Consider the following 14,889-nt stretch of genomic DNA (forward strand, 5'->3'; position numbering starts at 1 on the left):
TAAAGGCGATCTCCAACAAGCAGCTGCTGAGAAAATAGCAGTTTACGAAGACCAGAATAAAAACGCTTACTCTCTCTACGAAAATTTTCTATGCCATTGTTGGTGTTGGTGGATGCGTTCGCAAGCACTAACACATTTTCTTCTTTTGGTATTATTATCTTTTTGGAGATCTCATGACGAAACCCAACTTAGTTGTCCGATGTTTCTTCTGAACAGGGAATCCATAAGCGTCGAATTAAATCACTTTTGCAGCAGACAGTTCTTAAAATGATTTTTTTTTTCGTTCTTATTCATTGGCCAATGGAACTTCTTATTCCAATGGGCACAGCGTGTTAAAGGAGTGACATGTCCATTCTACCAAGAACTTTAATTAATTTGAATTTAATTTATCAATTATTTTTCGTGGTTGAAATCTTTAAGCATTCGCACGCTAACGATCTTTTTGCTCCGCGTCTTAGTCAGTGTACTACAAATAAACATTAGTTTTGGTTAAGCTACCCAAATAAATGCATGGGGTCACATTGTATATTTATGACTGACCATTTCAAGTCAAATAGTAACAAAAAGTGGTAATATAATATAGCACTCAATTATTTATTAATATTATTATTATTATTAGTGTTCTTATTATCCATTATCCATTTAAAGTGCTGTTTTCCTTTTTTGAGTCTGATTTGGCGTTATTAGGTTTTGTATTAATTTTAACAAACACGGTGTCTACAGACATGCGCATTTCAAAATCAAATAATACAGAATGACATTTATTTCAACATCTTGATCAGTAAACCAACAGGTAAAGTAACCCGATCAGCTGTGGTCGGCGACTACTGCAAGGGTTCTCGAACGTGACTTCCAATATCCCCTTGGCAATATCGGCGCTCTTCCTTGTGACGTCAACGCGCCCACTCGCTTTTAACATAATGGAAAGAGATGCGACTTGGTTTCCTCCTCCGTTCCATAACGACCGGCATGCCCACGTCGAATGACGTCACAGCGTACACCGGTGCCGCAACATGACGTCACAGTGGAAGCATTGATTGCATGACGGTCGCCTAGTTCGGTCTTTGTTTCTCTTCTGCGTAGAGCTAGCTAGGTCTCGCTCTAGAACGACAGAGTCGAGGTCATAGAGAAAGTTTTGTGGCAGTGTCTCCTCTGCCCTAGTTTTAAGCATATCGTTTAGCCGTTCAGCTGTTTTGAAAATTTTAATTTTTATCGTTGTTGTTGACGCTTTTTGAGTGAGCATCGGTTTGGTACGGTTAATAGAAAAGGGGCAAAATTACGAGCGATTTCGGTGAGTTTCACTCGTTTAGCAAATCATCGCACTCCAAGTTTGTTCATAATCACATAAATGGCATCAGTTGGGGTGTTACTTTTACGCTACTATGCCATTCTATAAAATAATAAGTGGCAATTTTAAAAGAGGTTCGTTAAATTCCGATCAGTTGATCACTTTTGCACCCAAACAATTTATATTTATTATCTAAATAAGTTCTTTTTCTTCATTTACACTTTATTTGATCACTGCTACAGGAGGCAATTCGCCTAACAATTTTGATTAATAAATACTTTTTGATAACACTTAGTCACCTTACTTTTTGATTACACCTCGTATATATGTTATACAAATATTATAAAAATCGCATGTTATGGACAATACGTTTGCAAATTATGCGTATATTTTTCCTAAATATTCTAGAAATGGCTTTTACATATTTACACCAATACCAATACCAATACCAATACACCCTTGTTCCAACTTTTAAACGAATAAGTTTCATAAAACTCACAAAAGCAAAAACCACTTAATTGTAATCGATAATAAAAATTTTAAAACAAATTCAAGGGATTCTATCGGAGCGAGGGACTTTAAACCGTCATGTGCAGGAAAAGACAGGAAAATACATACTTTTCTAAAAAAAATTCTATTACTAACCTATTCTCCATAAATGACTATTTTAATATCATGAAATTGAAAATTTGTATGAATTATGATTACATTCCTTCATTTTTTAAACAAAACTTTTAGACAATATTCACATAGTATTAAATGTAAATTAATATCAAAAGAATCAACTACCTTTACCTTTTTGAGGTTTTTTGCAATGTGCATTCTGTTAAATGTATTTATTTACTATTAAAATATACTTTCTTTTAATAAAAAAATGTATGCTCGCTAATTGTTTATTAACTAGTTACACTTAGGTTAATTATGATTTTTTTTTTCAAATAATATTGCTGAGATATAAAAAAAACGGCAATATAAAGCTTAGTTAACAACATCCGGGTCGAATTTTTACATTCTCATCGTCAATTTGTCATCAAAAAAGAGATCCAACTGTGTTGACGACTGAGAACATGATCGGGACATAACTCTGCACAATCGTACAAAAGAATCAAAGTAAAAGTTTCGCAGTCAATACAGACTGACCTACGACCTCCCGATTAGAAACACAATTAGCACTCTAGATCCAACGTGAGACCAGAAAAAATCTAGAACGTGAAAGTTGAGGCAGCCTCGGGGGATAATTTTGATATCAATGAGGAAATTGTACGATGTCGGTTATGCAATGTGACAACACTTTTATTATTTAAGTCTCATCGAGGATGCTACTAAAGTGCCTATGCTTCTGCAATTATTTCTATTATATAAAAAGTGTTGACGTTCGTATCCTTTCGTCCTATATTTACGTGTATTGTTTGAGCCGCGACTGCTTTGTTATTTTGAAATTCAATGCGGACTAATCAAAATAAGGAATCAAATCGAGCGTAGATAAAAAGCTACACCAATAGGACCTCATTTGAATATTTTATGTCATTCTGAAATTCGATTGTTGCTGCATATATGATAGCGCGTATTTAAATAAACTACATCTACGTTATCCATTATTTGAATCTTAATCCTGGTTTAAGCGACAGCGATTCTAAGTTAATGTGTTTCACGGAAATCCTATAAACGAAACGTATACGAAAGTTGTTTTTGAAAAAGATCCGCTTCGAAAAGTAAATCAGAGTTATCGTATCTCTTAATGGGATTACGTTGTTTTATGTCTACTGCATTTTTTCATGGGCGTGCGTGCACACGTTGAGCACAAAAATCATTTTTCCACCATCGTTCGTAAAACTGATTAAAATCAACTAGAAATAGTGGCGTAAAACGCGTTCTTCGTCACAAATGAGGAGAAATGCCCAAGCGTATAATTGGTTGCATACTCCTTTTTCTAGAATTTATACCGTCCAACAAAGCGGTTTCTTTATTCCAAAAAGTTTATTCATTTTTGAAAAGAATATATTTTGAGATCCGACCGCAGCATGTGCGCAGTGCGGAGATTGTGGCTGTCATTTCTTTAAATTCTGTATTTTCCTGACATGGCTTCAACTTCGATCAGGAAAGGAGTGATGATTACCAAGTAATGATTTTTTTTAAGTCTGGGGAAGGCAAAACTAATTAAGACTTCCCCTCCGATGCAGAAAATTTCCCGCTCCTGTTTTCGATGCATCCAGTAATTTGGACGTAAACAAGTTGCTAATGCGACGCCATTTTTGCTTTGTTTTGCTATTTTCGAGAGTAAACAATTAAATTCAAAATAAACCCTAAGCTGGGGGATTTCCTACTACCTACACAATTCGCGGCAATAACAGACTTTGTATACCCAGTCGTAAATGGACTCAGACTCCTTATTACTTGACACCCACTAAATCTAAAAATACTCGGAGCTTTTCTTTAAAAAAAAAAAACACCAACGTCAATGCTTGACCTGGGAACTCGAAAAGGATTCCTTGGCGAAATTCGGTATTTATTCGCAGGCGTCTCCAGTCAAATTTCCGACATTGCGGAACACCTCTGGTCGAGCAGATAATAATAACCCACATACGTTGTACGACAGTCGCATACTTTATAGATTTAACAAACACAGCGACTAATAGTCTGCTGATCTCACGGCATTTTATTACTTCTGGTTCTCCGTCCAGTGCCGTTGGCAGTCGAAACGTCCGCCCACGTCAGAAAAAAACGCGCAATGTATAACCAAGCCTAAGATTTGTCATCGACGTGCGAGACTGTATGTACTGTGTGTCGTTTCGATGACGTCCAAGTGTACGCCAGTCAATGGAGAAGCAATCATTTTCCTGGTATTAGAAAGTAACTGATATATGTTTATATAAAACTTGCAGTCAATATATGAAATAAATTATATTATTTATATATCAATTTGTTAATCGGAAACGCAGTTAATTTGTTCAGTGCTAATTCGGCTTTTCCTTTTAGAGATTCCATATTTTAAATTGTATCTTCTGCTGGATCTGTTATAATACGACCAAAAATATAGTGCGTTTATTGCTTTGACGTTTTAAGTATTTAAAATACGTTAACCGCAGAACTTCGCAGGATCGTTGTATAACCCTTCCCAATAGATGTTTATTCTGCATTAAGTATGTCTTGCCTGGGATGGACCGTAACGAGTATTTGTAGAAACTTCAATTTTTTATTTGAAACGTAAATGGACCGTTTTAAATTTGATTAAGCATTGTTTTTTACAAAACTTCTGGATTCCTCCTGCGTCGGTTTTTGCTTAGTCAAAATTGCTGACGTTTCGCCAATCATCCTGTTGGCTTCTTCGGAGCTTGACTGAAACTGAAAAAGCCAACAGGATGATTGGCGAAACGTCAGCAATTTCGACTAAGCAAAAACCGACGCAGGAGGAATCCAGAAGTTTTGTAAAAAGCATTATAGTAGCCTGTGGAAGTTTCTTTGAAAAATTTATTAAGCATTGATGCTGCGGGGTATTTTCGAATAAGCAGAAGCGCTTATTTTAAAATCTGGTGATAAGTATCGTTCTTAATATGTTCGTGTATATTACAGAGGTATTTGACTGTGATCCTTCCAGTAAGTACGTATTTATATACCCGATTTGACCCTGGGAGGCTGTTTTGAATGAATACTTCAATGGGTAAGGTTAAGTACCCGTATTTTATAGGTAAGTATAACAATTATCATTTTTGTCTTGTGTGCCTGAATGACATTTTATTATTATTATTATATTAATTATTTTGTATATTAAATAAGGGTCTGCTCGGCAGGAGTGCTGCGGTTTTGGAGTAATAAACAGTAGGCAAAGTTCATCATCATGTCGGTTGTAAAAGCACTATATTTCTGGTCGAAGTATGTCGGTCAAACCCGATGTCAGACTAATTCAGTTTGTTCTAGGCCAAAATCATTTGATAAGAAAACAGGAAAAGAGAAAATACGAACCAACAGACAATGGTAATAGTGTTATTGCTTCTCAATTAATACATATAGTACCCAGATTTGGCAACGAGTTTCAACGTGTAAATAATATTAATAAATACAAATAATAATATAAATAAAGAAAAGTTTTGACGCACCCTCATAAAACGAAAAACAATAATTCTGAAAACATTTTAAAAAAGGCATTATAGAGTAATAGCTTATATAACATAGAGTTAAAAAATAAAATTTATTCTTATTACAAAAAAGTAACAAGATGCAATTATTTTCAACTATTATATTATATATATTATTATATGAAAACAAACTTGTTTGGTATATTTATTTTTAAAAATAATGAACAAGACTGATTTGTTCTTATACTAAAAACGATAACTGGCATTCAGAAGATACGCAAAGAGAAAATGCACTGACTAGTCATTTCAAATACTAACCAAAACTGACCAAAAAGTATTTTTTCCTCAGCCAAGCAGGGTTCGCTGGTTTTGATTAGGTTTTGCTATTGCCGTTCTAACCGGGAAACCAATTTGGTCTAAGGTGGTAATTCCGAAAGTTTTTTTTTCTTGAATTCTCTTGAATTTTCTATTAATTTACCCTGATCCTCCTGCTCCGACTGTTATTTTAAACGGTTCCCAATATAACATGGACATTCTATAAAATTTAATACCTTGCCACATTCTATAGATTCTATAGATTACCTAGAATTTCATACTTTGCGTGTAATATATACAGGATAATTAATTAATTATTGGAAACTGTAGAATTCTGAGCGCAAAATATTAAGATTTAACTAACCAAAAGTAACCAAAGTTTACGAAATCACTTATATAAAATGGTTATTTTAAGAACCACAATTTCTTTTTTAATTTTTAACGCATTTATTGGTTGGAAGAAATTGCAATAAATAATTCTTTTCTAATAACTCGTATTAACATTTCGTTTCTCATTTTATCTAAGTGATTTGGGCAAAAACTGAATATTTTTAGCTCAGAATTGCATAGTCTATATATTTCAAATTATTCAAAAATCTCCCTGTATAATGAATGAAATTTGAGTCACTACCCCAGACATTTAAGCTTATTTCCTTAAAAACAATGTGAAAGTTTTATATTTTGAATAAAAAATATAACAATGGTTTTATTTATAAAAATCGAATAGGCCGCTTTTAAACTAATTATTATTTTCCAGAAATCACATAAGCCAATTTATCCATGCAAACATTGTTACCACTACAGACGAATGTGCCAATTTCCTTCAATGTTAAAATTAATGGGATTACTTTTTTTTTTCAAATAATGTAAATTGATAAATAAATCACTACCTGTCCATGGGATTACTTGAGAACTTAGAAAGATGTTCCGATCTTTATTTGCAAACAGTGAACACTCTATATGCATATACACGTTTGTCAAATATTGACTTTGATGTTTGCTTAAAGCTTACCGCTCGTAACTGGTAACGGTTAAACAAATAAAAATGTGAAAGTATTTGGTCTAGCGTTTTGGTTCCGAAAACTGCATTTTTCCCGCATTCGGAGTTTCGAGCGAAAACTAATTTGCACCTTTGCTTTCCATTACAGATGCAATTGGCGAGTTTGTGAGATCCTTAATATTAAAATGCATACTCGGTTGCATAAAAGTAGCGTTGTCATCAGCGGAAAGGATAGAAAAACACCTTTTTTATAGATATTGTTTATAATTGGCGCTAAATAAAAAATTGTTATCTAATTATTAACAGCAATTAATGTTTAATAGATCACAACACTGATTTAAGTGACATGTACGTATTTAATTAAATTTGAAGTTAACTATGACGGGTTGCATATTCACATGATTTTCAATGCTTGTGAATTAAGCGAATTTTAAAGTGTATTTGGTAGAAGTTCAATGAATGAAAAATAATTGTAATGCTGTTAATTTTGGTATAAATAGGATTGTTAAAAGCTAATAATTTACATTAATAACCTGATTAAAATTGTGAGAGTAGCAATGTAGTCATTTAATTAAGTTCAATATTTTATATATATGTCGGAAAAATAAGAGAGTTAAAGCTAAATTTAATATTAAATGTTAGTAGAATGACAAATTTGAATAGATAAGGACTTTAAAAGGGATGAAGATGGCTATAACAGACAATCAAAATATATAAAAAATATCATTATATACTATATTTTAATATAATGCAAAAAATGAGTAAACATACAACAAAAGTAAGAATTATCATACTCAAAAATAAGTAATCAAAATGAAATTAAACTTGGATTTAAAAACTGCTAGCTGGCGTTGATAGTTGGGGTTTATAATGAAAACATAAAATAAAATAGTTTAGTACAAACTTGAGTGTAAAGGAATTTTATGTTAAAATATTAATTATAAGTAAGAAATAAAAAACGTTCGCCTCATTTTTTAAAATGTTGCTTCGCCGTCACTTGAATATTTTCAGATAGGTATTTAGAAATTTCATTTTTCTTTTACATTCAGGATATCACGTTAACCAATTACCCACAGCCCTCTCTTTCAAAACTTTCAAGAGGTTGTCGTCATTGAAACGGCTTAACTCCATATTCTCAATATTGCTGGTGGGCAGACGATTTGTGAATAGACTCGGTATTGATCTGCGACGTCATAGCGTCATGTGGGTGCCGCGGTATGCCGTCACGGTATTCCAGGTGGGACCCTCTCTCTCTCTCTCGATGCGGTCTTGTTTCAGCTGATCCCAAATCGATTACATTAACACTCGAGGTGACGATGACCAGTTTAAACGCTGTATTTTCCGGTGCTCCTCAAAATGTTTGCACTCCTTTTCGTGAAAATTTGCCTTTATTGGTTTTTGCAATAAATGATTTGTGTATATAATAACCGTATTGAATGCATTAAAAAGCCAATCCTAGATTAAACTGATGGAAACAATGAGTTTTAGTTTACTGAGTTTAGTTAAATTGAAATTGTAGATTTTTTTTATATTTCGCACTATTTTTGACATATACGCATGAAAACTTCACGATGTGTTTTAACAGGATGGAATCTGGACGGTAGTCGTGTTACAGTAGAATATTTCATTGAAAATTATCATAACATGATTTTTGGAAACAAGATATAAAATATTTATTTTGGTTAAGGAAACCGAGCAATAAAGAAATACCAATTTTAATTTTGCGAAGAAATTTTTCTGCTCAAACTCAGACATTTTTTGCGCTTTCATCACGGACCAGCCTATTACGTTACCCAAAAGTAACTTTGAAGAATATTTTCAAACCCGTTTCAGATCTCTCTCGTATTGGGAATTGGGGTTCAGAACATTTTGGAGGTCCCCGATTGTAATAAATTCGCTCGCGTGGCACAGGTATATTTAAACATTGATTTATTCCACCACCTTTACTACCCACGTACAGGGTTGGTGAAAAATTGATTAACCTTAACACTGAATTGTTTCCGAAGTATGTAAACTGGAAAGATTGCGGAGGTCGGACGTATTAATATTAAGTTTATATACAGTAGCGGTAAAATAGCTTTTTGATCCTAACTAAATTTTATACAGTGAGCTCTGAAAAAGCAGCCCTTGACTACTTTCAAATATGGCTCAAAAACCAGGCGGATTAAAAAAGAAGAAACAATGAATCACCGTGCTGACGTAGTGGTGCTGAAATCCCCATCGTAATTAAATTTGCTGCTAGAGGCACCGCATTCCAAGCGAACCTTTAAACGTTGCATTTCTTAAAAGTATACATCTAAATAATAAATTATACTATTTAAATAAATTAATTCCTGTAAATTTCTTATTATCAGATATTTGTACGTATATGTATGGTACCATTCCACCTATGTTGTATTACAATGATACTTTGACATGTTTCGTCAAAAGCAAGCAATGAGATTTTATACTGCCAATGTATATCTCAACAGAGGAGCGTATCCACCAATTTGGTCAAAATTTATTGAAATTTATGAGTTTTATGACCTATGAGCGTACGAGATACTCGCGTCAGTGCGTCAGTAGTGGGATATGGGCATCGGAACCCAAACAATATATTTTAATGTTAACTTCGTCCATGACAAGCAACCATGCCAATTTACTTATAGTGACGATAATCGATTGATATGGACGAACCAAATTATATATTATATAAATATTTTTCTCTCAGTGGAAATGAACAACATCCAAAAAGAAACCACACAGTCTTCCTGCACCAATATAAAAGACTAAGTGGGGAGACAGTAACTGGCTACTGGTAATTATATTATTATGAAGTCACGTTGTCGCCCATGAATGTAAACGTAAACTTCATCAGAACACTAAAAGTACCATAAGAAGGAATATTCATCAAAGTACATAACCGTAAGTAAACTTCATTTCTGTTTTATAATGGAATGTTACCTCTAATAACATAATTAGTGTCCCGATGAAGCCTACATTTATGGGCGAAAGCTTGACTTCATAAAAAAGCCAAATCAACTGAGCGAAAGCATATTTTATTTGCTCCCTCTTTACATATAAATATATTTTTTCTATAAAAGTTTTTTCGCGCTGACTGTGTAAATCATAATGCAATTCAAAAAATGCACTTGCATTCAAGTCAGAATGAAAATGACAAAAAGTAAAGCATTATTAATTTTTTTTTAAATTATAAATGAAAAAATATTCCGCTTTTAAGATTTCATATCAGTTCTTAAAACCGCTGCCGGCAAACCCAAGATTATCAGTCAATGTTAAAACAAATAATATACCAGTGTTCTTGAAACGCTGATGCTAATCTTCGCGCAAACTAACGTTTTCGCATAAACAATGAAATTGGTAGCAGCGCCGCCTACCCCAACTGTCATTATCTCGTCAGTACTCTAGATAGCCTGAATTGCTCGTATCCACGATGGCTGATAAGTAATTAACTTCGATAATTATGCCGTTGTTGTTAAGTACTGAATAATTCATGGACCGTTTATAAATATTAATAGCAAAGAGCAATATGAATTAATAACTAATAAATAACCGTTTTTAAGGTGCACGTAGAAAATCATTCCAGTTATCTGTAAACGTATAAATAACCGTGCCTACTGAAAATATTGTCGTAAATGTCCTCTTGTCGGCAAACGAGGAATTTCAAAATGGCGGAAACACCGTATATCGATCAACCAGATTGACAGAATCATTTCAATTAAATCTAAATAACGTCACTTACTAAAAAAGAAAACATTTTTTAACAAAAAAATATAGCGGAAAATGATTAAATCATTGAATTTTTGAAGAATACGATTTTGATATTCAAATTGTTTAAGATAAATATGCAAAAACAAAGTATTGGCTCTCTATACGGGATGTTTCAAAACACGTTCCATTAATTTCTACGGTAAATAGAATATTAAAAAATAAAATTAGTTTGGTTAATAAACGTGTGTGAGAAAAGATTTCTTTCAGAAAAGGGCCCTTTAAGGGGATGTCCAGAAAATATATTTTTTTAATTTTTGAAACGGTTTACCATACCTAAATGAAATTTAGACCACAAATATCTGCTGCAAAAGTTGTTTTTTATCGAAGTAAAGGCCAAAAGACTACAGTTGGTAGGTCAAGTAGGAAGAATGCCAGAGAACAGAATGATAAAGCTAGTATGGGGGCTACTCCAAAAGGAAAACGTTTTTTGGGCCGACCGCTCCTTAGATTGAGAAATAATAGACGCGACATTCAAGATGGCCTGTAAATAATGCTAGGCAAAGGAAAACGGAGGCATAAACCCACCCAGGATTGTGAAGCCAACCATGATTTTTCGGAACCCCTTTTACATTTTGTAGGAGGAAATTTTTAACATTCTATTTACCCTAGCAATTAACGGAACGTGTTTAGATAACCCGCCGTGGTTTTTAAATGCTGTAAATCAACCAGTATCTTGAATGTGTAACTTACAACTGACAGCTGTGAGAGTTTCTTGAATGGTTCTCCAACATAAATATGAAATATTCCGAAAAATGGATCTTATTTCGTCTATTGTAAAACTAATTTTTGTTACTTCCAGATAAAAAATATCTAGACCACGTTTTTGCTGCTGTTTTCAAGGAATAATTAAATTTGTCAATTATTGTTACATCACTGATTGGTTTAATGGATACTTGAAAACATGGTTTTATTCCCTAGAATTAAACATTTTACAAGTTAAAAAATCTATTAAACAACACTATGAATAGGAACGTTATTATGAAATGTTACTTACGGTTTGCCCAAAATATTAAGCGAAACTTCGTCCCATTAATGTAATTTTCAATATTTTAAATAATATTGGCTCTTCATTAAGTTGTCAAAAAAAGGGAAATATGTTAAACACAAAGATTAATCAACCATGATCTCTTAAAATGTTGACTTACATGAGAAACAAGTTTTGGGAGTACTTCAAAATTATAATTGAGCGAGAACTCCCTTCAATGTGCTTTGCCATCAACAAATGGATGAAAAAAAAGTGCACGCAATAGAGAGATAAGCAGCCCAAGTAAATATACCAAGTACCTATTTTCAGAAGGAAAATGTTAGATCATTGCCGGCTAAGAAGTAGAACCAAAAGGCAAGTAGGTACACCAAGGGCCCCTATCGAAGCTCTAAAGTCTAAGCAGGGACATTAACTTAGAAAAATTAGCTTGGAAAAAGCACTATAATTATGAATTTATAATAGATCGAATGAGTTTCAGTACCGGACAGGACAATTAACAACTTCTTCCACACTTCTTTGATTTTTGTTAATTGTCAAAAGGGCAAATGTAATTAAAGTACTCACAAATAGTTTGATTTTGCTTCCGATGCTCCATTTGTTTATTTTATCTCATTAGTTTCGTGTAATGCACTAAACTGCTGCATCTTCATGAAGTTCAAGAAATAGGAAATTCATTTGTTATGGCAATGGCAAAAATTCCACTGTCCCCCTTACTACAAACTGGGCATGACATTAAACAGTAATTAACGAAATTTGTTGTTGTTGAGTTGTTTCAATTAACGAAAATATGCGAAATGTTTTTTAATGTTCTTAAGCGAGGCAAAGATGTGCCACTTAGTTTAGTCATAAACGATAATCCAATCAATCCATGTAAGCTATAACTATGATTTCGCGTCTGCCTAACAAGTATTCAATCCCAATTAGTATTGTGCAAGTAAAACCATTAATAACAGTATCCTCCAGCGCACACAAGTAAACACAACACCCACGAAAACAAAAACAAACAATTCGCAGACGAATGGTATTACGCAACCAATCAAATCAATTAATAACCGTTAATTGAAACTTAACAATAGACAATAAAAGTTATACTAGTTGTAGCGTAGAGTCGCAACGTTTACGCGATGTAATTTTCCAACTATTTTTAACGGATTCCGATGGTAATGCATGATGGTTTATAATTCGCTCTTAGTCAGCTACCTGTTGTTTACTACTGCCGGTGACTGCCGGATTAAAAGAAGATAATGAAGAATGGTTTTATGAAACGGCGCATATAATTTTTCTTGATAACGGATGTCTTCGTTAGAGTTTACGATTGTTCGGTTTGCAAAATTGCCGTGTCATGTAGCAATCACGAATGAGTTCGATATTACAAAGGGTGCTTTGAGATGCCCGCACGTACGTACGAGTATATGAGCGAATCACCATCTGGTTTAACCTCAAGTACATATAATTTTGCAAATGCCATTGAACTCAGTGCTTAAAGAAAGCACGTCGACAAAAGTTAGGTTACTGTGTTTTAAAAGGAAATTTATATTAAAGGTAATGAATGGTCCATGAGCTATTTAGAAACGAAATACGGGGGCGATTGAAGTCTAAGATATGTAATAGTTTGATAAACGCCATATTAGTCACGAGTTTATTATGACCCTTAGTTTTTGGGTACATTTTTGTAAAGCAGTATGAATGCATTGACTGAGTGACGTGTGACGTGACCATCAGAAGTGACAAACGTCAAAATATTGCTAAAGTCTACTTCAAATATCTGATTGTTATTAAACCCGTGACTAAAATACCGGAACCGTCTGAAGTAGCTCGCGACTGTAAATAACGAGGCTGACGTCTTGACTTGTCACTTTCTACACATTTGATCCGTGTATAATGGGGTATTTTAGAGTGGGTAGGGTTCATAGAATTGATCGTTGGGCTACATTAATTTATGGCGTTACATTTAAGGTTATCCAATGCCATTGTAACTCACTTTGTAGTATTATTTAAAATATCAATGAGTATAAGGACATTCTACAGATCGAAGTATAGTTTGGAGGAGGAGAGAACCCACGATACGTTCTTTTTATTTATAAGCAACATGGTTTTGTCGTGTTAAAAGTATATTTAATTTTTTTATAATAATCTATAATTTTGCTTACTATGGAACTAAAAAAGTATACAAAACTTGTCCAATAAAAAGGTTAGATCTTAACTTTTTACTGCCCCTTGCAGTGTGATACGCCTATGATAACTAACCATTATACAACTGTTGGCTATACCAGTAACTTTTTCATTTATCGAAAATTAACTCCGAGTATTCGTATTCATGGTAAACTTTTAACTAACTGCCTGTAAAAATTGCACTTCAATTTCTGCAGGAAACAATTTCGCGTTTCAACTTTCCCGATAAATTTTTGCCATTTTGCAATTCGTTAGGGACAGTCAGTGATGTTGTCAGCTTGAATTCTTGCATCAGCAAGACTATACGTTAACCCGACAAACCCTGCCTTGGAAACACAATAATTATTTACATTGTTAAACGGATTGATAAGGGAAAACGTGCACATCTGAAATACGATATACAAATATCATCACAGGCGTGAATCTCCAAAGTGATGCCGGGAGCGAAAGCTCGTCTAGGTAAACATGTTTATTGGAGAACTTTTCGTGACGCGACCGGAAAAACTATTTAGAAATAGCGCTGAACGGACTTGTCTTCGAGTTTACTCGAGTTAATGAAGCCATTATTCGAAATATTTTAAAATATTTGTCTCATTCACAATTACAATTAGGAACCAACCTATTGGGACCATTAAAGCACATTTGTTATTTTTTATGTATTACACGAATATTTGTACTACAACTTTATGTTATTCTTAAAATTTCAGTTCTTGATTAATCAATTTTGGACATAGTGGATATAGACTGAGAAACATATTTTAAATGTCATTTTCGTGATTTTTTTGTGAATAAACTAATAAAAAAATAGATTTAGTTACAGCATATTAAGCCTTATTCGCTGTTTGGATAACATTTTATTAAACGACTTGGTTGTTGCTTCCTGGTACAAAATATTTTTTTATAATTAAGTAGGCAACGAAATAATTTTCAATTGGAGAAAATTTGATACGGATTTTTGGAATTTCACTTTTTACATTGGAGATTTATTAAAAGAAAACCTAAAAGAAGCTAGGCAAGTATTAGTCATTAAAGCATAAAATTGGTGACGATTTTTTTTTTCTTAAATTAGTGTAAGCAAAAATAACATATTTAAAGTAATATTATTAAAAGTACAATTTTAATGGCCACATTAGTATTTATTTAATATGTTAATTTGGATTGACAGATAACATAAGAACTTTGTTGGGTATTAAGGGCCAAAATAGCGCAAAAGAAAAGAAAAAGAGGTAAAATTTTAAAAATGTAAAAAGAAAATGACAAAAAATAAGATGCGTGAAGAGAAACT

The 14,889-nt window shown here is 33.3% G+C and overlaps 1 protein-coding gene across 5 annotated transcripts in view; it reads left to right on the forward strand.

The window, feature by feature from the left end:
• LOC132696489 (probable nuclear hormone receptor HR38) overlaps positions 1-14,889 on the forward strand; it is a 103,982-nt gene that overhangs the window by 10,453 nt on the left and 78,640 nt on the right. Inside the window, exon 1 of one of the 5 annotated variants that reach the window (XM_060661338.1) lies at positions 1,152-1,291. The exons of the other annotated variants lie outside the window; for them this stretch is intronic. The gene's annotated coding sequence lies outside the window, so the exon portion shown is untranslated. Of the gene's footprint in view, positions 1-1,151; positions 1,292-14,889 lie in introns of those variants that run through there. 5 annotated transcript variants of the gene reach the window in all.

Source organism: Cylas formicarius, unplaced genomic scaffold (assembly GCF_029955315.1).
Source record: "Cylas formicarius isolate icCylForm1 unplaced genomic scaffold, icCylForm1.1 PGA_scaffold_1__22_contigs__length_36826433, whole genome shotgun sequence".
Taxonomy (NCBI): domain Eukaryota; kingdom Metazoa; phylum Arthropoda; class Insecta; order Coleoptera; family Brentidae; genus Cylas; species Cylas formicarius.